The 23225-nt window shown below is 38.2% G+C and overlaps 1 protein-coding gene and 1 long non-coding RNA gene across 5 annotated transcripts in view; one reads left to right on the top strand and one right to left on the bottom strand.

The window, feature by feature from the left end:
• Positions 1–23225, top strand: part of LOC107078922 (uncharacterized) — a 121475-nt gene that overhangs the window by 23142 nt on the left and 75108 nt on the right. The gene's annotated exons all lie outside the window — the stretch shown is intronic.
• elfn1a (extracellular leucine-rich repeat and fibronectin type III domain containing 1a) overlaps positions 1–23225 on the bottom strand; it is a 163557-nt gene that overhangs the window by 73472 nt on the left and 66860 nt on the right. For all 4 annotated transcript variants that reach the window (XM_015359748.2, XM_015359750.2, XM_015359753.2 and 1 more), the window contains exon 2: positions 4822–4916. The gene's annotated coding sequence lies outside the window, so the exon portion shown is untranslated. The remainder of the gene's footprint in view (positions 1–4821; positions 4917–23225) is intronic.

Raw genomic sequence — 23225 nt, 5'->3', positions numbered from 1 at the left:
TACATGGGTTGTTATGGTAATGACTATTCACTGGTATTATCGTAGAAAGCCCCTTTAGAACAATGACGGCTCTTTTGTTTGCTGTTGAGCATATTATTGAGTCGTTGATAATTTTATTGATAATCTAATTAAACCACACACTCCCTGCTACATATGGATGTGAAATCTAAGCAATTAGATATAAATAACTACTGCTGTTCAGAGGATACCACTGGGGGAAGCTGATGCAGCTCATTTTTTTTTCTGGTCTGTTCTGTCCTGCATAAATAAATAATTATATGTGATAACTAATGTGATGCTGTGCTTACTCCAGGACTAGAGAGTATAATGACTCGTCTGTCTGTTGATTTCTGTTGGACACTGGGCTGTTCCCCAACAGGAAATAAAATTAACCACCATCATGGCTTCTATCGTAACAGCTGAAGATGTTTTGCTAACCAATTTTACTTGATGATTACACTGGGAGTGTCGATTAAAGAGCTTGTTGCACTGCGTTGAACAGAAGTCCAGGTTTAAGTCGGAAAATGTCCCTGCAATGTTCACAACTCATAAATGTGCCCAACACACTGCCCATTTTTTCTTTTTTTTATGTTGACATATATATATATATTTGATTGATGACAAATGTACCAGAAAGACAGGTGAATGGGAGCAAAAGGCCGTGGAGATCAAATTAAGTGTTGAGCAGCTGTAAATACGATTCAGGAATATGAGTAATAACCGCTCGAAGCAGTTTGCAAACAAGCAGCTGTCTTGATAACGGCAGAGGCAAAGACCATCCAGTCTGTGCTGGTATAGTGATGATCTGTGATACTTAGAGAAGCTGACAGGACGAAACAGGAAGGCTTAAAAGTGTTGATGAAAACATGTCTGCCGGTGAGCATACACCTAGATACTGTAAGTGTATTCAGTAACAGAAGGGGAAGGGTTCAGTTATTTGGAAAAAAAAAGTCATATCTAGGTTTAAGTTATAGGGCTGGCAGTATCTGCATACAGCACAACTAGACTTTTCTCCATTCTGGCTTCTGAACTTCAACAAACAGATCTTTAGCCAACTAAGGGTATTGGATTCCTGTGAACTCAAGAGCAGTGGAAAATGACTTGGCTTGAAAACATTTGATCCCATGCCCCCCCCCCCCCCCCCAAATATTTTAAAGGCAAGCTTTAAAAACGGATGACGAAAATAAGTTTCCAACCTTACATATTAAGATAATCGCAGAAAAAAAAATTACCTACAATAAGGTGTCCAGAGGGCATCGGAGCAAAACAGTCAATTGGTGAAGGTCTGGTTAATATTCCCTCTCTGTTTAATATGAAGCTCTTCCCTTTGAAATGGTTCACAGCTTGCACCTCTCTCAGGGCTGTCAATCACACTTCTCTCCCTTGATTTCATATTGATATTCCACAGCCAGGTTTCCAGCTCCCTGACCCAGTTTTCCAGCGCGAGATTTACAGTCCCTGCAGTTAGCTGCCGCAACCCTGGATGGATGCACAGGGGATATATTTATGGGCAGCACTCTTGGTTGCCAGGCTGAGCCCTGGCTTTGCTCACCAGAGAAAGGAGCAGTATGGTAGTAAAGAGAGGAGGAAGGTGTTTAGATGGTTACATGGAACCATTTAATGTTTTATCAACATCATATTCAGCTCCGTTCTCACTCTGATGGAAAAGATCCAAGTTATACCTATATTAATAATTCATGGGGCTGCCATGACTGTTTATATGCATCGTTCGTACAGCATCATTCAAATCCCCTCCTTCAGAGGCTGGAGGGGAGACCAGTTTTGTTCATTAACATTTAGAGTACAATGCATCCCTATACATTCACTAAAACAGTATCTTTACATCTCTGTACAGGATGCAAAGGACCCTCTGTAATATACTGTGTACAGCAGGCAGTGATGAGGAAATTACAGTATGTGGTGGTGGTATCATTTTATATCAGAAAAACTGTGCGCTTGGGTAGAGTGTACTGTATATAGAGTGTAATAAAATATATAGTGTAGTCACACTAGAAAACAATGTTCCCATTGTTATAGGACTACTGTTACATTTAAAACCAACGATTATATGACTACTAGAACACCAGGCACGAATCCACAAACACCTGGTGAGAACATGCAAACTCCACACAGGCAGATGCTGAAGGGTGGAATGAAACCCAGAGCAATGTAGCTGAGAGGCAGCTCCAACTGCCTCTGCTGTAAAGCTATTACAGATCTCTCCCTCTGATCCCAGACAGATGCACATTAGCTCAATAGCTTGCCAGCCTACCAGTTTTAACACATCTTGTGAGGAGTAATTATTCACATTTCTGCAGTAGAAAGCTTATGTACACTATATGCATTTATATACAATGCTCTGAAGCTAGCGAGCAGGGTAGTATCAGCAGCATGCTTCAGAGACAAGGTATCACGTTACTGTACTTGCCAAGATCGCTATTTGTCAGCCATCTAATTTAGCGTTGAGGATTGAAGAGAATGTAATGTGAATTTTTCTTTCTGGCAAAGAATTCGGTTTCCAAAATAATTTGATACAGTGTGATTCTATGGCCATTCACTGTCTTGTTCTTTTGTAAAATAAACCTAAAGCTTTCTGGAATTATAAATGCTAATGAATAAACATCACACTATTCTTACTTTAGGTTAGTTATTTTGCTATTACATCCAAATTTGATGAGAAATTTTAATCTGTGTTTCCATGGACACCAGAGCTGTCAATGTTTGAAAATACAGTGAGAGTAATGTCAATATTCTATTTCACATTTTTGTTTCAGTTTGATGTGATAATTACCATGTCTGACAGAGAAATTAAACATTAAAAGTCCAATGGATCTGAGGGTCTTCAGCCTATACAGTGTATAAATTATAAATTATAAATTATAGTATATCACTGCCAAAATAGACATCTTTTTCTACTTTGATCTCTCCCTGTGCTTCCAAGGGTGTAACTGCTTCTTTTTAAAAATAGTAACAGAGGTTTCAAAATGTACCTTCAATCGTGGGGCTCTACAAACAACTTCAAATGAAATAATGGGAAAACAGTCTGAAAAGGACGGATCCCTCTTTTGTTTGTTAGTTTATAGCGTTATCTGATCTCAGCTAACATGAAGCCACGTCGGCACTTTTTTGCTGAAGACCTTACCTCTTCAAAGTCTTTTAACTGATGTCAGTCTTACATTGAAGTCCCCGGTATCAGAACTGACATCACCTCCTGTAACAGGCGTGTCCACTCTGATGGTTGTTCCAGAGCAAAGGAAAAGTACCGTAAGTGGGCTTTGTTGACCTTAACACCTGCACCCTTCTCGATCACAACCGTTACAACTGTTCATTTGTAGGACAAGGTACTGTAAGTATATTCAGAGTCCCACGAAGTTCATAGGTGAAGAACCTGCTAAATTTGTCCATCCATCCACTTCTCTTAAGCTTCTGAAGTATCCGCTGTTGCTTTTTAATTAAATATCTAATAATGAAGCTGCATCGAGGCAGAACGAAAGCATAATATTTAATAGCACAAAAAGCACAGAAAACAGAGAACTGCTGTTGAAAGTGGTGCGATGTGAGAGTTCATACAGTATAAAAACATTGAGGGGACAGAAAAGAAGCCCAGAATACAGCATTTTTCACTTTGTCCGCGTTAAATTTTCATCGGAATTAGTAAATAAGTAATCCTGAGCTAACCGTTCTAACATCTAATTTCTTGCTATTTGACAGCACCAAGTTTACATTAATGATGAAACAGAAGTACAGTATGTAAAGAAATAAGAAATCTGATGAGAAAAAAGCTTCATGTGAATATTGTTTGTTGTCTTTTCTTATAATAATCAAAAACATTCTATAAGTAAATATAGATGTGAGTACAATCTTATCTGGATATTTCTTATATGTCTTACAGTCGAAAATTTTATATTACCTTGATGACAAACGTTTAAACAGATACTGGAAAGCTATTTTTAACTCTGTGTTTTCTCTATATTCTTTGAAAGAATATACATAAGAAGACATAACTATAAAACTATATAACTATAAAAGCCAAACCAATATTGAGAAACCTCTGGTAATTAAAAAATCTCAAAGCACATTGCTCTATAGTGACAAGTCATTCTTTTGCCATAGTTAAGCAAGACTGTACATCACATATGCTTTAAGACTGCATATTTATCAAGCTAATTAACTTGAAGAAAATTGCTTTGTTAATTAGTAACCCCTCAATAATTGCCAGTAATTCCAGAAGAATTATACGTGCAAATTCCCCATCTCTATTTTTTGGACCATACATTATGTAGACACATCAATGCAAAATCATTCAAACATGACTTTGTGTGAGAACTCGACCCTTTTGATGGTTAGTTGTTAAAAAGGATACAAAACGTATATTTCGGTCAACTGTTAAAAATGTCAGTGCTGCCTTTGTGCTGGAGTTTTTAATATGTGTACCTATTACCCCTGAGAAGTTATGTGATCCAGTGGTTAAAGTAAAAAGGCTTGTTAGTGAGAGAGAGTTTACAGTGGCACAACCAAATTAGCAAACCTCGTTCTGATCCATCTCCTAGCATCTATCTGACACGTTTTGTGTAAAATCACCTACTTAATGTACTATTGTTGTTGATGTTGCCTATAATCCTGTGAGTTCCTGACAATTAGATTCTTCATTGCATTACCTACTGTCTGCTGGTTTGCCCCAGTTTGTTTTGGCGACAGACAAGAACCTATTAAAAAGCGTCAGGACCTAAGCACAGTATAGCTTAAGTCTTATGCTGCCAGACGGACCAATGCAACATGGCTTATAGAGGATTATAGCACAAAGCCAATTTCTCTACTCACCTCTGCGAGTTCAGGTTAAATTGTCCAACAGGAACAAGCCGTTTCCTTGCCTGGTCTGTCTCGTGGCCCTCTCTTCATGGCTTCCCTGGCCTTTTCTACAGACACAAGACAGACACCCATTCTTCAATTATCTCCTGTTCCCAGAATGAAAGTACAACTCCATTGTCATCATCTCTTCCCACCAGATTCAATTTCCTACGACAGTATACCGTGTATCTGGGATACGCGCAAGAGGCCCTTCAGAAGTTACAGTACCAACCCTATTCTGGTAGCTGTGGAACCAGTCAGCCATGAATACAACCAGCAGACCTCCCCCGGAAATCAACCTTTCATCACAGACAAGTACAACGGGTACAATTAATTACAGGGGGGAAATAATGTAAAAAGTGTTAATGGCATTTATTCTCAATTTATTCTCCTATCTGTTTTCGAGGAAGAAACAAGGAAAACCTGGACAAGAGGCAGTGTAGAAAAATGTAAATTCAGAACTTTCGCTAAACGAGGTACTTTTCCCGAAGGATGTGGGGCAGAGGAAATATTTCGATTATTAACTATTATTTTGTCCTTTCAGGAAGGTCCACAAGCAAATTTTGCTCTCAGCAATATTTCTGGTAGAATATCATAAATGTCAAAATATAAAATGTCAGTTTTAATTATGCACACTATAAGTTTGCACGCCAGTAAAATAATTTAACATGTGGACTTGAATGAATACTATTAGCTGATTAGTTTCTGCTTCCAGAGAGTGTCTATGGACAGCTGTGCCTGGACTCATGGGGTCAGCAAGCTCATCCAACTATATACGTACTGTATATAAAACACAGAAATAAAAGAGATCAACAGTGTTATAGTGAGTTGTGACAGATAGTGTCATGATAACGAACTTACACAGAGAGAAGAAGCATTCATGACCCTAATTAAATAAAGAGAAAAAACATGTTTTGCATCATTTTTTTCCCTCAATCGTTCTGGCATACATTATTAAAGTTTTAGTAGAGGACCATGATAATGGAGAAACTGGATGTTGGTTATAAAAGCATTGCTGTACATTCTAAACAGTTTCAAAGAATCAGCTGGGATTTTTTTAATGCAAAGCACACAGACTTTAAAGAAAAAAAGATACAGCTTAACTGTACTGGTAGCATTGTACAGTTGAAAATGAGTGCTGATGTTCCTTTTTTAAAGAAATTATAATGAACTACTGTATGTTGAAGGCAGCTCTTTTTGTCAATATGATTTGTGCTACAAATATTATTATTAATCAAATATATATGAATTAATGAACAAATGAGTAAGTAAATAAATGAGTGAAAGAATCATCCTCATGAATCATGAATTGCATATCATGAATTTTTATGGAGTATCTTGCTCAAACCAACAATTATTTTTAGATGCACATAGGATTCTGTTATGGATACAACTGTTACATTGAAATTTAAATATACCTTGATCTCGGCTATATGACGTCCTGCACACGTTTAAGAAAGTGTATTAGCTTCATATATTTTTTTCCAAACTGAAGAGACTCCATCCTTTAACAATACTAATCTGTGTTCATGCTACTGTAAGTCGCAAGGAAAGAAAACCACAAACAAAACTGATACGCCTTAATCAACTGTTTGCTTATAATATAGCACGTTATTTAGTGTTTTATGTATACACAACAGATATGTTGTTTCTAATATTAAAGACATTCAGAATAATTTATTTTCAGTTAATAAAACTCAGATCATCCCTTTTTATGTACTGTATAACAGATATATATATATATGTGCACACGTGTATACATGGTTTGTATGTTCTCCCTGCGTTTGCTCGGGTTTCCCCAAAGAAAAGCCCCAGTTTCCTCCCACTGTCCAAAGACATACTACTATGTTAAGTAGTTTCTAGGATAACTGAAGCTGGTGTTAATGAATGCATGTCTGTGTCTATACATGCTCTGCTATGGATTTCAGTAACCATTACTGTTCAGATCAGTGGGATTGGCTTAGCTCTAGAAGATGATATTGTATATCCTATATAATGTATCTCCCAGTACTACTAGGGATTGTAAAGCAGTAGTAGGGGAGGTCTTTTCCCCAGTATACCGTGTTATCGGGAAGAAGACTGATGTAAATGACCTCACAAGAGACACTACTGGTGCAGATGTCACTGGTGCATTCCTGAAGGCAACATCATAACTGGCTAATCCAGAGAGTCTCAGAGGTTTAGAGGCAGTGGTTTATGAATATAATTCCCCCCGAGAAGCAACTGAAATGCTGCCCACATCTCAGATAGAGCTGAGTCACCAACTATTACCATCTAGTGGTCCCATATCTTTATGGACACCTGTGAATATCCAGTCCAATCAACGGAGCAAATTATTGCAACTGTAATCTCTGGAGGTTGACTGTTAGGGCTTTTTCCTAATTTTCTGTGAAGGTAGCATGCCTGTATGTATGTATACACACACGTACTGCTTGTTCTGTATATTTATACATCCACACAACTATAATAAGGGACAAGTGGGCTTTCCACTGCCTCCTTTGTTCGTGTTTAATGACCACTTCAGTGTTCCCAGTTCCATTGCCGTGCTGCATTCACAAACACATTTAACACCTCCTGGAAAAAAATCAAAAACCTAACCTGAAACCAATTTCGCTTCCCACAGAATTCTGAAACGCTGCTAGAATTTTAATAAATCCAAGGACTATAGATAATGTAGTTTAATTAGCTGGTAAGGATGCAATTTGCATTTCAGTGAAAGAGGTGATAGTTATAGCGCCTCAGGCAGCTGCCATCAAGCAAAAGCCTGTGAAAACACGAATGAGGGCAGAGCGAGGAGAGAGCAAAAGTTTGGAATCTTGTGCGCCATTCTTTTAATTATTTATCATAATGATTCCATTTAGCTGCTCAATGACCCGTTTCATGGCATTGAGCAGGGCTTGGAAGGAAGGGGCCCCTGGCACAGAGCGCCTTGCAGCTGCAAGAGCCCACCTTTAACCATGGAAGGCTTTAATAAGGGCCTGGAAACATCAATGGGCTTTGAAAAGCGTTGTGTGTCGACATCACATGGGAACATTTGAAATTTAAATGACTATTACAGTGATATCAGTAACGCTGTTGTTCTCTCCATCTGAAAGTCAAGGGAATGGGAAACAGCACAATGGAATATAAGTGTCAGTTTTTTTTTAGGCCTTTTCCCCCTCTCCTGTTTCCGCACCAACCAAGGCTAGCACAAGCCAATCTTTTTAAAAAATCTCAGGTAATGTTTTTCTCGGCTTCAGTAGGTCACCTACTGTACAGCACTTGCTCTTTGTACAGAGCTTCAGATTTAAACGCTTTAAATGCAGATACAGTAGATCTCAATTCAATAATAAAAACGAGGTCCCAACTTGCTGTAGTCATTAAAAATCCCAGGGCTTGAAAAGAGTAGGGGTGTTACCCCGGTGTCCTGGCCAAAGTTCTCCCTGGACTTTACCAAACATGGTCTCCTAATAATCCCCCTCTCTGAATTGGCTTCATCACTCTGCTATCCTCCCCACTGAGGTGAGCGTAATGCTATTATACTGTATATATATCTACACAGAGACATAGTTACCATTTTTCTATTTCAATGTGGTGAAATTATTTTAAGAAACTAGAAAATATTCTCTAAAAATAAAAACAAAGCATCCTATATTTTGTGGCAAATTGTCAGCATTCGTTAAAGCTTTTCATCTGTTTAGCACCATTAAGTTGCTGCATGAAGCAGTTTGTAATAATCTGACACAAATCAGTGTAAACAACAAGCCCATCAACCGTGCGAGCCATCTGTCCAGAACAAACACTGAACAGAAATAAAATGAGATGCTCTGGGAACTGCTATGACCCTATCGTGATCTTCTCTTTGTAATAAAGACTGAACTCCAAGCACAAATCCTGCCAAGAGAGAATGCTTGTGCTCATATCCTCGTGCCTTACAATCTTTCACACACAATCACAAGGTTGTTACAGGACCTCCATTTATGATCAAATATCTATGTAGTTTAACTGGCCTTCTCAGTAAAACTGAATTACATGGAAATTAATTTCAGTTCTATTCTGAGTTAAATTACCCTTTAGATTATTGCAAATTTGCAGTAATAAATATCTTGTGGAAGACCTGTATGCTTTATTGCTTCTTAGGGTTAAGTGTACTGTGAGAAAAGCAAATAAACAAACTCATAGGTATAACATACAGATATTTAGTTGTTCTCATCATAATTATTTTGAATAAATCATAAGAATAAGCAAAATGTGCTCTTCCTCTAGTCCATGCTCCAACTTGAATGAAACAAAATTATTTCATTCTGATTGTTGGTTGACAATTTTAAATAATTAACTGGGCTTGACCTGGTCATAACTACTGTTTTCTTTTTTGGGGGTGATATTTTTTTTATTGCAAATAAACTGTACAAAATATCCAGAAATATTAAAACCCTACCCAGGTGGCAACCTTGAGCCCTCTCTCCCCCACAGTTGCACATTTCTCTGCTTTGTCATCTTCGTCATCATCATTTTTAGCAGGGCCACTGATGAAAAACACCCATTAGAAATGGACCACTTCTCCCTAGTCTGTAATGCATGTAAGTGAACTGCACCCATTGACCTACAGTACTCAGTAATACATGCAAAAGGCTAGCGCTTGATGGGCCGCTGAAAAGAACTGAAGTAATCAGAGTGCCGATATTGAAGGGAAACCCTCAGCAGATGCAGGAGAGCTGTCGTGTTGATTGTGGCCTTGTCCACTTCAGAGATAGGCGGTGACTCACAGAAGCAGAGTGGTGATAGTCTGACTGCAAAGGACGTTAAACAGATCTTCGCCATTTCTACAGGGGCAAAAAAAAAAAAGCTGTTTTGAAGTCTTTGTCTTAAACGGAACTCTCCAGAGAGAGAGAGAGAAGCTCTGAAAGGAGACAAACATGGCAAGTGGGATGTTGCCAGTCCTCTTCATTATTTAGCGCTACTGTAAGGACTCAATATTTGTTACACGATGGTCTGTCAGAATAAACTTGTAAATAGCTGCTGAAAACCCCGAATAGTTAGCTGCGTAAGATGCTACCGGGAGGAGGCGGTTCGGTCCAACTGTTTCTTAAAAGCGTCCAACTTCAGGCCTCAGCTGCCTGCCTGAGAAGCCTGTCCGCAGACCTTCGTGAAGAGGTGCCCTTCTTATTCTCCCCTCTAAATCACCCCATGTTTAGTGTCCACTTGTGACCCCACGCGGCTGTTTCACTTCTGAGGCTGGAAGAGTCTCCTGGGCTGGCTTTTTCTATAGGCTCACGGAATACTAGCATTAGATCTAGATTTATTGAAGATATGTTGCTCCCTTGATCTATCCATCCACTGTATGACCAGCCCCTGCGACTATTATTCTTGTTATTCTTCTTTGAACTCATTATCACACGCTTTTTATGGTAAGCTCTCCATAACTTCATATAGTGTTAAGTAAAGTCTTGTCGATCTTTAGCATCATTTCCTTTGATTCACACTCAACAATTTGCACTTTTTTCTAGTTTGCTAGTTGCTGGTCCATGTGTAGATAGTACCTTGGACTCCTCTGGCTTTTATTGTGAGAAACAACCTTTTCCATCTTAACATACCACCTCATAAATTCTCTATTAAATCATCAATTGTCCTTGTTGCTCATTCAAATAATTATTGCACATTTGTTAAGGAAGTTAAACATTCCCTTTCTAAATCCATACTGGCTGTCATTTCTTTCATAATGTATAAGTGTTCTTCTACGTTAGCATGGTTATTTTCATACCTTTACCAGTAACAGAACTACTGTACGACTTCCATTCTAAGGCTGCTATGTAGTTGATATAGTTTTCAGAATCAGTCCTTTTTATGAATTGGTATTACATCTGCAATTCCCAAATCTGAAGGCACTGCTCTCATTCCAAGTCAGAATTAAAATATACTAGGGCTCTATGAATAACATCCCTCATTTCCTTGGGTATGACAGAGAAAATATCATCAGGGCCTGGTGATTTATTAGTTTTTAGTTGTCCTGTCCCCTGTAGAATCTCAGTGTCACTAATGTTAAAATTCCTCAATGCAGAAGGAGCTCATTTTATTACACAGGGCACGTTATTGATATCTCCCATTGTAAAAACCTGAGAGAAAGTGAGCATGTTTACTATATCTTTATTGTCTTCTATTATTAATCCCCTATTATCTCATAAGCTATTTAAGCATGTTTAAACAGTCTGTTTACTGTTGTAATAGCAGTGAACAATGCTGATGAAAAAAGAGGGCATATATTTTGAAAACAAAGTGAGTCCAAGTATTTTCTGGTATTAACAAAGAGATACGAGATTAGGTCATTTGCAAAAATCATAAATAATACCATAATGTGGAAAGAACAATAGATGAGTTATTTTTGTGACTACAGACTTTACAAAAACCTAAAAGAAAAATTACAGACTGCATTTGGTATGGAAATCAGAAATATACAATATAAATCATAAGCAGGGGGGATGCCTTATGGCTTGGTAGTCTGTGCTAATTGGGCAATACAGAAAAAGACATTAAAGAGAACAAACTAATCCGGGGTGGCATAGTTGCTCAGTGGTTAGCATTGCTGCCTTGCAGCACTGGGGATGTGGGTTCAATTTCTGGGGATGCTGCTTACTTGCTAGGGCAACCTAAATTAACCTGAATAAGTATAAATTGCAGTAATACATGCAGGCAGTGTGGTGATTTGTCAGTAAGCACTGCTACCTTACAGCTCTCAAGTCCTGCCTTCGCTTCTAGCATGTGATGCCTTCTGTGTGGAGTTTGCATGTTTTGCATGTCTGTTTCCTCTGCTTGTTCCAGTTTCATACCATTTTCCAAAGACATTTTGAGAGGTTAATCTAAGAGGTCCCTAAATTGGCCCTGGGTGTGTGTGAACCCTACAGTATGTCTCATCCAGGAACGCAGACCCTCCTTCCAGGATAGGATCTGGGTTGTCTTGACCATTCCGATTATGGGCAGCTCCCTGGTCCTGGATGAATAGACAGTCTCTGACAACAGAGGCAGAGGGCTCCGCATTTTTTTAAAAAGTGGAAGCTCAGCTATTGCCTACATCTTGATTACCAAGTAACTTCGAAACTGATGTTTGCAACCATGAAAATAGAAACTATTTAAAATATATTTTAAAACCCTTTTCCTGGGCGAAAATATTTTGTAAAAATGAATAACCGCTCACTGACCTATAGGCCTTTAACCCTGGTGTGTTTCTTTTGTTACCTCCTGATGAACAACGTGCGCCTGCTGTAGAGAGCAACCGAGTCCTACTGTCCTGGTTTGGTGAGCAGGCTGAGCAGCTGCAGTGATTTTGGCCTGAGGCAGAACTTAAAACATCCCCCGCCAGAGTAAGGAGAGAAGAGACTGTGGTGACAAGGTCACGCTCCATATGACTGTAGCCAAGGGATCTCATTCTGTTGTGCAGTGATGGAGTGCTTCAGAAAAAACCAGCGGTTAAAAGGAAACATTAAAGTTATAAAACACAACTTCTAAAACAGAGGAGGGACTTTGGGACCCTGTCCTTCTAAATAAATACAAACAATGCTTTATTTCACATTCCTCAAGGCCCAGAGCTTTAACCTGTATGATTATGAAATATATCGTGCTCCCTTTTTTTTTTCCCTTATCGGGATGTAACTTTTATTATGCTTTGCAACTGAAGACGTTTTTATCAAGGGGATCAATTCTCAAATGTTGCACAACTGCTACTTCGCACATTCTTATTCTGTAAGGTTGATTTCACACCTCAATAGCTCTCTGCCCCAGTTAGACATAAGAGATAAAGAATTGAGGAAACCAGCCATTATCCTACTGCAGCTACAACAAAAAAGAGAATGATAGGAAATGTATACATATGCTAGGAAAAACAATGTCTATTCAAATTAATTACTTAATATAAGCAAAGAAACAAAAAATAATACAACACCTTCTCAAGAATAGGCAAATAATGACTTGTGGCCATCACCACATACTTTTAGTCAGCAAACAAGAAGAGTATATAAGGAAAGATCCTGTAATCACACGGCTACAGTATAAAATAAAAAAGACAATACAGGCCAGGGTTGGTAATTGTTGTAGGTCGCACAATTAAATGCTCAGCCACAATCGCAGGAAGCTGTGCCTGGTCTTTGGGTAAACCAGCTCATTTCTCAATGGCAAAGTGTGCTTTGACAGCTGCATTGAGGGCAGTCTTGTAGCTGTCCCTGGAACTGGAACATTTGTTGAAACCCACCAGCGGATGGAAAAATAGGTGTTGATGGATCATGGCTTCATGACTGCAATGCACCTGACAAGGAACAGCCATTCCACAATGCCATAACTCATACACACTCAGTTCTTCTTCTGACACACCTGTGTCAAATTCAGGAACTTTGTATTGTGATGCAGAGGAGAAGGATATTTTAATTTATTTTAGGCTCGTAAGAACTACATTTTCTACAGTACAACACATGCAACACAGAAAGTATGCTTTCTGCCTAATGATGGCAAAGACCTTGCTAAATTCATTACTGCAATTCAACCCCTTATGAACAAAAAGAAATCTATGTAACAATACAATATCTTCAAGTAGAAGAAGCTGGGTCAGCATGATTAGGCTGCAGAGGAACAAGTAAAGGTTTATTCCTGCTGAAAAGAGAAGAAAAGAAAGTTGTCACCCGAAGAAGGCTCCACAGCCAAAACGTTGTATTTCTTTTTTCCTCTTTTCAGCACGGTCAATGATCATATTTTACTTATTTTTCCCCTTAGCATTATAACAACAAATGGCAATGCACAAAGACACTGTTTTACACCGAAAGGTCTTGATTCTTTTTTAGGAAAAACAAAACACTGAGTTCAACGTGATTTCATTAAAAATAATGAGGTGCGCAATGTTTAGAGGTAAAATTGACAAAATGATTTTTCATCATCTGTATATCAGTGGAAGATACAACTTGAATAATGAAGATTGCCAGGTTGCTATTGACATGATTGAAGGCAACCCGTTTGTGAGAGAATGAGACGCTCTGCTCACAAGACCAGCGAAACCAGGAAACTAGTGTTCTGAAGGGCAGGGCTCTTCCTTAGAGGTGGAGGGCCACTCCATCAGCATAGCAGCAAAACATCTGTCTGCTCCATCATCATAATCAGACTAGTTCAGACTGGAGCAGCTTCAACACAAGACATTCCAGGAACAAATAACCTGCACCTTAGCAGAAACCTATCTGCATGCTGAGAGGATGTTCAGGGGCAATGTGTTGACAGATGAGACACAAAATTGCAATCTTCTGTGGGTCAGTAAAAAAATCGGATATGATCGTGAAGAAAGTGGTGGAGTGTTTTATTCACTTTTGAATGCCATTCTGCCCTTGACAGATCTGAAAGAAGGGAGTGGGTGTGGCCACGTTGCGGTGAAGTATTATTCTGACTGTTGCATTACTCGTGTCAACTGGTAGGGTCATGGAAATTTGACAACGTGATTCCTCCTTAAAACAAGAATCCCTTTGCTACAGTCTGAGGGCTTCCTGCATGTCCATAATAATAAATCATGTTCTGGCTCAAATGTTCATGAGCCAACACTTTCTCTTCCTACGAGTCACGTGTCAGTTTACCATAAAAAAAGAATACAAGTCCACACATTGCAAGGATTTCAATGGCACAAACGAAATAAATTGCAGCCTCAGAAAAAATCTGCATGGTCTGCTTTTCCTTCTGACCTGAGTCCAATAGAACACCAATCAAACCGACTTGCCAAAACTATCAACAGGAAACAACTGCGATTTGCAAGTTGGTTGTGTCTGCACAAAGCATTTTATGGAGGTCATGCCCAATGTTAACTTTATCTGTTCACTGTGAAAATGTCATTGATTAATACTCAAAATGTATCATGATTCTGCGATCTGTATTTTGGTTAGTATTTTTACTTTGTTTGACATCTATGTGTATAGAATATCTGACTAAATCCATTAAATGTGAGTGTTGCTTTTCTTTTCTACAGTACATACAGCTTTGGATGTGTGCAGACATTTCCTTTCATAGCTCTTGTTATGCGAGTCATCCAGTTTCCCGGCTCTATAGCTGTACAGTATGTACTCGCAGAAAAAAAAGTTACTTAAATTATTTATGAGAAAGCTGTCAAACATTGACTAAGAATGCAATACTATTTTTTTTCATTTATCATCATGAAGGTTTACAAAATGCTAGACAGTTCTTTTGTCTTACAGCAGGGTCATATGAAAACTTGGGTCTACTGTACTTATCATAAGAACACAAGAAAAGCTTAGGAATAAGAGGAGGCCAGTCAGTTCAATTACTTTGTTAGTTACTAATTGATCAAAGCATCTTATCCAGCCCTTTCTCGAAGCCAGGGTATTGGTTTCAAACACATAACTTGGCAGCTTGTTTCAGACTCTCATAACTCCATGTACTGTACAGTGCTGCATAAAACACACTTTACCCAGTGAGTAGCGAGGCTACAGTAAGTACTTTTCCCATCAGCTTTATGGTAGCAAGTTACCTTTATTTAACTGTAACTCTTTTCAGCATGGAATAAACCTATTATTTGTTTATTTACCTGTAGTTTTTTTACCTTTAGCAAACAGTACTGAGCTTTAATGTTTTGAAAATAACAAGGTACATTTCTAAACTAACCTTAGCTGTAACTATTGCAGATTATAGTTCAGGTGGGGAGCTGCGTCAGCATGCGTAGGCTGCAAAGGAACAAGTAATAAGTAATTTATTCCAGGTCTGAAGAAGGCTCCACGGCCGAAAACGTTGTGTTTTTTCTTTCTTCTCTTTTCAGCATGGAATAAACCTATTACTATTACGGATTATCTTATTTTGTTGCTACCTACAGTATCAAGGAGCAGCTTGTAGCTTTACCTAACTGTGCCATTCAATGACCATTTCCAACTCTGAATTCCCTTCCTAGTTCAAGAACTGACTTTCAGTGCCTTTGAGGATTTTCAATACTTGAATATGGTGCGCTTGTTGTATTTGCAGTTCATGACTAAAATATTTAGTTTTTAGCCTGTCGGAACAGGATTGGCAAGTGGTGAGATTTATTCCTTCAATTTTTCCCAGCTGTAGACTTGACATCACGGTGCACACAGTATATTACAGCAAACGTAAAAGGCACACCATTGGGAGATCTTTACATTTATTTAGCAGCACTAAAACAAAAGCATCTTAAAAAGGGAACATCTTATTAGACTTGGAACATTATCTAAAGAAAAGCAGTGATAGGTGCATAAACTGTGCTACACCCATGTACAGTACATACCAATGTCTAGAAATGTCAAGTAAATTTAGCTCTTACAAAAAAAGGCCAAAACAGCACATGCAAATCTACTAATACATGCCCTCTTAGGTGAGAGCCCCAGGGCTTCAAAGGAGAAAATAATAACAAGTGCATTCTTGATGTTGCAAGTGATCAAGTTTAAGTTCCGATGCTTTCCAGCTTTGAGGTTGCTCTGCTTACTAACAATTCTACATACTGGAAGTTATGCATACTAAACAAAGTGCCATCATGTATTTTCTAGTTATCCTCTAGGGAGGGTGATGAAGCATTAGAAACAGTAACTGTAAAACCCTTAAATTATGTACGGCGTGATATATTTTTATTATGTACTGTATATATATTACTGGACTTTTTTCTATTTAAACCACAGTTTTAGTTGTGGTGACTGGCAATTAAATTAACAGGAATCACAAAACTGGTATGATTTTGATATTTTCTGTTTGATGTTTTCAAACTTGAACTTGATTCCCATTAGTTCCACAATACTACTAAATAAGTTAATAAAGTTCCTGGGAAATCTTACGTAGGTCCTTGTTCCTGCACAGGCATCAGTTATTGTAAATACAGAAAGTGGAAATATGGTCAATTTAAATACATTTCACATGATACAATGTAAGTCTAGAAAGGAGTACTGCAGTTTTTACTTTAATTATGGCTTTGGATAATTAGATGGTAGTGACAGCTAGAAAAAGCTAAAACTCTAAGAAGAATTAGTAGTATAACTACAATAAGCACTTCAAGGCATGTAAGAAAACCTACCGACTATGAGAGTTTAATCAGAGTTAGAACTCTATTGTGTATACATCATTAAAGTAATTAATTTAAAGACAAAGGTACAGGCCTGACATGCAGTCTTCTACTATATGACAAAGTGTGCGTAAGTGTATGTACAATATGTGAACACAGTCATTACTATCAGTCAGCTGTTACAGTTATGGCTATATAGTAGTCTTATATGTAGGTCATGCACATTTAAAGTATTTATGAGGGCTGGGATGTTTTTTTAAGGAAGATTAAGGACTCAGAGGTTTCTATTATTAAATGCATATGCTTTGTTTTCATATGAAAGGAATGTGCATTAACAAATTATTATGTTTTTAAAGAACTAGATGATGATAATCATTCCTACTCCGTAGCATGTCGTGAACATTAACAAGGTATGCATTGAGGACACTGACACTTGTGACCCTTTGAACACTTTTTGAAGGACAGATAACACTTAAAAGGAGGTGGGACTTTTCAACAACACGTTCATTGCAAAACAAGATTCACCACATTCCCAGTCGTATCAGTGCTGTTGCTGATTTCAGGAATAGGTTAAAGGAGAATTTAAATGAAAATTTTATGAAAGCTGCTGCAAATGCTTATAAAAATACTGTTTGCCTGATAATGTGAGGTGTTCTGGAAAGAGCCAGTTGTAATGAGTATTTAGATCTACTGCATTTTTTAATCATGGGAAAACAATATCGTTAGGTTCTTATAACTGCCGACACCATTACATTTCGAACAAACACATCGTCATAAACACATTCAGAAACACATAGTCTGAGCAATGTTCACACACATCATTCAATAAAAACAGGTACGTAATTTAATACAAATATAACAATTCTCTGGGCATGCTTGTAGGACTAAAAACATAATATAGACTGACAATGTAGCAAAAGCAGATGATCTCTTCTAGAAATGAACATATAATTGCCAAGAATCCCATCTTTTATGTGATATCTGTCAGTTTCAAAAAGCGTTCATGTCAGATGTGGCAATATCCCGTGTGCATTTGCCTTGTCAAAGGAGTGCATACTTTCTATTGGACCTCTAGTTAAAAAAAAAGACTTTTCTTTCACCGTATGAATGAATTCAATGAGAACAGGTATTTTTATCTCTCTACGCTGAGTTTATAACATTTGCATTAACACAAACTGTAATTTCAAAGTGTTATTTCCACACCGTTCCATATTCCCTCTTATTAAAAGGCTAAGAGCTTGGTGCATATGTTCTCTAGAGTGCTAACAATCCCATTATCTCATAAAGTACCTAGTAAATATATTGAGGATTATATTAATAGGAGGGCAATCCAGTTTGGGAATTACATTTATAAAAAAATTCAAAGAGGCTGCCCTCTTGATCACAGAATTATGGTCATATAATTACTGCACCTAATGGTGATAAAGTAAGTCTCCTCCTACCATTAAAGTACTTTGGAATGAAAAGCCAACGTATAAATGAAAAATATTGTTATTAAAGGATCAAGTGCTACACTTGCAAATCAGGTCCGTATGGTGTCATTATTGCAACTAGGCACTAGTAGTTTTCTTAAATCACTCGTGTCTTTTATTTGGAGGTTTTGGACACTACTGTTCCATATTAGATACATTTAATATGTTATTTTGCATTTAAATAACTGAAGCCTATTTAACAGTTTTAGGAATTATGCCAACCTCCCGTTTTCCTTATGCTTCTTAAATCTCACACTTTCTGTTATGGTGCAGCTGTTCCCTGACTGTCTAAAAATCAGCACTCATCTTTCTTTTCTGTACTGTTTCAAAACCCTGAGTCTTATTCTGTGAGGTGTTATGTGCAATTTTGAGAGAGGCCCAAGCTGAAGTCTGGGAATTGTATCCCTTTGGTTACAAGCTGTCATTTTAATGGAAAGAGACTTGTACCAATTTAGTATGTCAAAAACATTGAAACCCAAACATACAATGTGTGATAGACTAAAAAAAGCCTAAAAATCAGATCTAAAAGTAGAGTACGGTTTAGTTTTTTATACAATCTCTTTTGTTGAGCTATGTAAGGTACTGATTCTTTACACATCAGGATTAAATGTCGCTGTACACCAGACTGTGAAGAGAGCTATTATTTAACATGCTCTCTGGGATTTTAACGTGTTTCGCCTAGAGGGATGAGAAACACCTACTATTTACAATCAGCTCTTTAGGAGGGCTCTTCTAAAAACGTATGTTTGAGTAGCAAAGTGCTCCCTAGAATGCCCCAATATGCCACATACGAGATTAATGTGTTTCTTGTTTTCATTTCTGTAGAAAAGTCTAGCCAACAGAGGGTCTTTCCGATTCGAGGTTCTAAGAGCTACAGTATAACACATTTCTCTCTCAATCAAAGGACACAGCCTCTTGAGTGGCATCTACAGTGATTTTGTATTCTGCAGCATACGTGGACTGGAAAGATACACATGATATGTAGAGCACGATGTAATCATGTTTTAGTAATGTGCTTCAGTTCTGCTTTTATTCCATCAGGCCATGAAGATATGTAACATATTGGAGCTGCCCTGCAGCTGAAGAGCAGAGTCATAACTTTAGATGTATTAATGGGAATAGATTTATTCTGCTGTACAGCTTTTGTATACCAGAGCAATTGATACATAAAAGGCTGATTCTTAAATCTGTAAAAACTGTGCTGTAAATGGCATATTCTGCTAAACAGAAGGGCCTATTCGATTCATTTGATATGCTTGTTGTGAGAAAGGTGAATTGCAAACATTGTTAACTGGGTGAAAGATTAAATATTTATAATAACAGATCAATGAGTCATTGACCCTTTCCCATGAGAGCAGTAATACAAATTTGAATCTTGAATGTGAGCATTACTTTTACTATTCTGGGTCTCTATGGCACATAATACAATCATTTTATGGGCCCCAGTTTACAAAACAACTAGATATTAGTTTCTGGGATATTACCTATTGTAGTCTGGCCTAAATATTTACCAGCACTGCTTACAATGGAGAGATTTTTAATGGGAATTGAAGGTAGTCAGTAGGTCCCCAGTTCTGTTTTCAAATCCTGTTTGCTAGTCTGCTGAAGACATGAATAGAGTGCATGTGACAGAAGCACGTGGGCAATGTAAGGAAATAACGGAGAGTTTTCATTTATCAGGGGCAAGTCCACGAGCAGCATTCTGTGCTTTGAAGGACAGGTGAAAATACGAGAACCTAATACAGCAGATAAATGCATTCCAAGAAAGCTGTAAAATAATGGAATACAATAGCTTGGCTCACTCCTTAAGGCTCTATCGTGGGGAAAATAGCAATTACATTCACTGTGTACCAGTGGCTTTGCTTCCTAGTTCTAGTGTTTCTGACGTTTAAATTATGCCCGACGAATATATTCTATCTTCGTCACTTTTCCACAAGAACTCCATAATTCCTTTTACTACCAAATTCATTTTTTTTTCCTCTGGGTAACTTTGTATTGCTCACTATAAAAAAGCTTACATTACTCAAAAATGTACTGGATCCCCAAAGAAATTGATCACTTCTAAATGCAACAAATTGTGAACAGTTTCAGTTATTAGGCACATAACCAAATACTGTAGGTTTTTGCAACAGTTGTGATGACATTGTACTCAGTAGGCATTAATTTGTTTTAATTCACAATTGTAACAACTGGGTTGATCGGCTGGGCTCAACTGCATAAGTCACAGGCTAATTGTGTGTGGCCACCACCCGTTACAAAACGAGATGTACTGTATATCTATGACTAACACTTTGCGTCAGGTTACAGGTGCTACAGTATGGGATTCTGCCCCATTCCTCTTGTATAATATTCAGTTGTATATTAGACCGGCAATAATGTCTCCTTGTCAAGAAAGACCTTGTTGCACAAGCACCAGGAGCAGAACAACTAGCCCTCATTTGGATGAGCCCAGGACAGGCGGCAGGTAAGGTCACTTAGTATTGATCAATGTAATAATGTGCAGTTGAGCTGCCGCTAAGCTCTGCAAGTGGAATTTCTTCACACTCTGAGCTTCTAATTTCTGTGAGAGGTGCAACGTCTCACAGTCTCACAGATCATTGACAGTCTTTGTTTGGTTTGGTAAAATGTTTTCCAGGTTAGTATTTGCTGGCTCTGAGCACCACAGACAACACTGAGCAACAGGGAACTGACCTAACCCAGTCTCCAAAGCACTGTCACAGAGACATATTGGTGCCTTTCTTGGTTCAGCTTTCCTTCAAAGTCTCTGCTTAAAATCATGGGTCAAATGCAATACGTTTTGTAAATAGCACTTTGCTTGTACACAAACATAAGAACCAAAACAGTAAAAGTTAAAAATAACTAATGAGCAGGACAGCACACATTTTTAAAAAAAAAATGAAATTCTGCAAAACAGGCTAGAAAATACAGAAACATTGTGTGGGTAACTATTTCATTTTTTTTTTGCATACTAAACATTTCCATTCTTGAAATTTTTCAGCAGGCTATAAAGAAAACATGGGTGTACAGAATTCATAGCTTTATAGAAAAATTACTTATTCTTCCCTATGGGCCACAACTTGAACATCATAGTGCTTTTGCATCTAGTCAGGAAGAAGAAAACAAAACTGCAGCTAATTATTTTTTAGTAGCTGTGGGGTATCATTCTCCTGGAAATTTCTGATACTTAAAGCTGAAGTGTTTAGCAGAGGACCATAAGATATGGCATCATGAATAAAAACATCTACAGAACCCTCGCTCTTCTTGAAGAAAAAAAGATTGAAATCACTTGGAAAAACTAGATCTTTCTGAGGTAGCAAAATAGAATCACGTTTTCAGTTCGCTGTCACATTTCAGCGTGCAGCATGCTGTTCTCTCTCACTACTGCTCTTTCTTCCACAGTTACGGCACTCCCAGACTGGGTAGGAGTATTTGTAAGCACAAGACTACTAAGCCTTCACAGTGATCGTGAAGAGAAAAAAATACAAAATGTAGACAGTGGTGTCATCAAAATATTTGGTAACACTTTGTCACAAATAACTATTTACACCTTCATACCATCTAGCAGGGTATCTTGAGGAAATGTTTAATAGTCATTGGACTACCACAGTAATCTATATGAAACCAACATTTTTATAGCTTTATTCCTTTACTGTATGAGCCAGTGCCCTGCACGTCATGATATTTTTAAAATAAAATAAACATCTGTAAGGAACCTCAGGGGTTAAACTCTACATACTGTGCTGGGGAGATATCCTTCAAGAACAAAGCTGAAAATGCTTTATGTTATTATTACCACTACAGAGTATCGTATCCTTTCAATGTACTGTATACAGCCTAGAGTACTTCTCTGTTTTTCAGTCCTCAAAATAAATCGTTCTTCAGAATCCATAGTGACGTAGGCTCAAGGTTAGTGTTCTTCTCCTTTTTTTTTCTTTTTATTGCTCCCTTTAGCTGACGTTTTGCAGGACTTTTTAGCTCCTCTCCCGTTTCTCCCCCAGCTAAAAAGAAGCTGGAACTGTCTGGTTCTTCTGAATTGGCTGACCTGTTTGTTGGAGCAGTCAATCCAGCAGCATGAATAGCCGGTGGAAATTGAGATGGCAGAGGCCTGGGATGGAAACTGGGCTCAGGAAAACAATGGGCACAAAGAAAGATACTGAATACTCACGTGGCAAAGCTGGCCAAACTGGAGTGCAAAGTGGTCATGCAGGGAGGTCACGCATGATGAATGAATGTGAGCAGAGTGGGCTTGTCAGGGGAAACGGCAGGCAATGATCCCGTTGGATTCCTGAAAAAAAGCCATCTCTATGTGGTTTCCAAATCTGGCTCAGTGAGACGTCTGCGTAAAAAAAAGAGTGCCCAGTGTGTTTCATTTCACTCTTCTCCGGTACACAGATATTTCCTTTTCAAAGAAAGCCCTCTGGCTCTATTCACTTGACAGAGGGATCCGTGCAACTGTGTATGGATTACAGTCCAGCTCCAGCCCAGCAGAGTTGCCTCTGCAGGAGTCAGGAGAAATCTGAGGGACATCGGTGTAAGTCTTCTCTGCAGTATCAAGTGGTGTTTAAGGTCCTTATTTGCATCTGTTTGAATCAGATCAGTAGGCAAAGGACTTCTGACTTTCTAGACTGGATGGAGTACAAATTAAAGAACATAAATAAAATAAAAAAATTTGGTTACATAGGAGGCATCAGCTCATTGCTGTCCTGAGCAAGTGTGTTTCTGCAGTTAATGTGAACTGAGCTCCTACTGAGTTTTTCTTCAGATACAGTACAATTTCAAGCACATTGGCACCTGACCCCTGTATTCTTCCTGTTCCTGTTTAGATACGTTTTTTTCTTCTTCTTTCATGCCCATGTTCTCCATTAGGTTTTCTCAGACTGTTTGATCCTGATGGT

This window comes from Lepisosteus oculatus, chromosome 19 (genome assembly GCF_040954835.1).
Source record: "Lepisosteus oculatus isolate fLepOcu1 chromosome 19, fLepOcu1.hap2, whole genome shotgun sequence".
In the NCBI taxonomy this organism is placed as follows: Eukaryota; Metazoa; Chordata; class Actinopteri; order Semionotiformes; family Lepisosteidae; genus Lepisosteus; species Lepisosteus oculatus.
The sequence above is the reverse complement of the archived record's forward strand: the minus strand, read 5'-3'. Positions and strand labels throughout refer to the sequence as shown.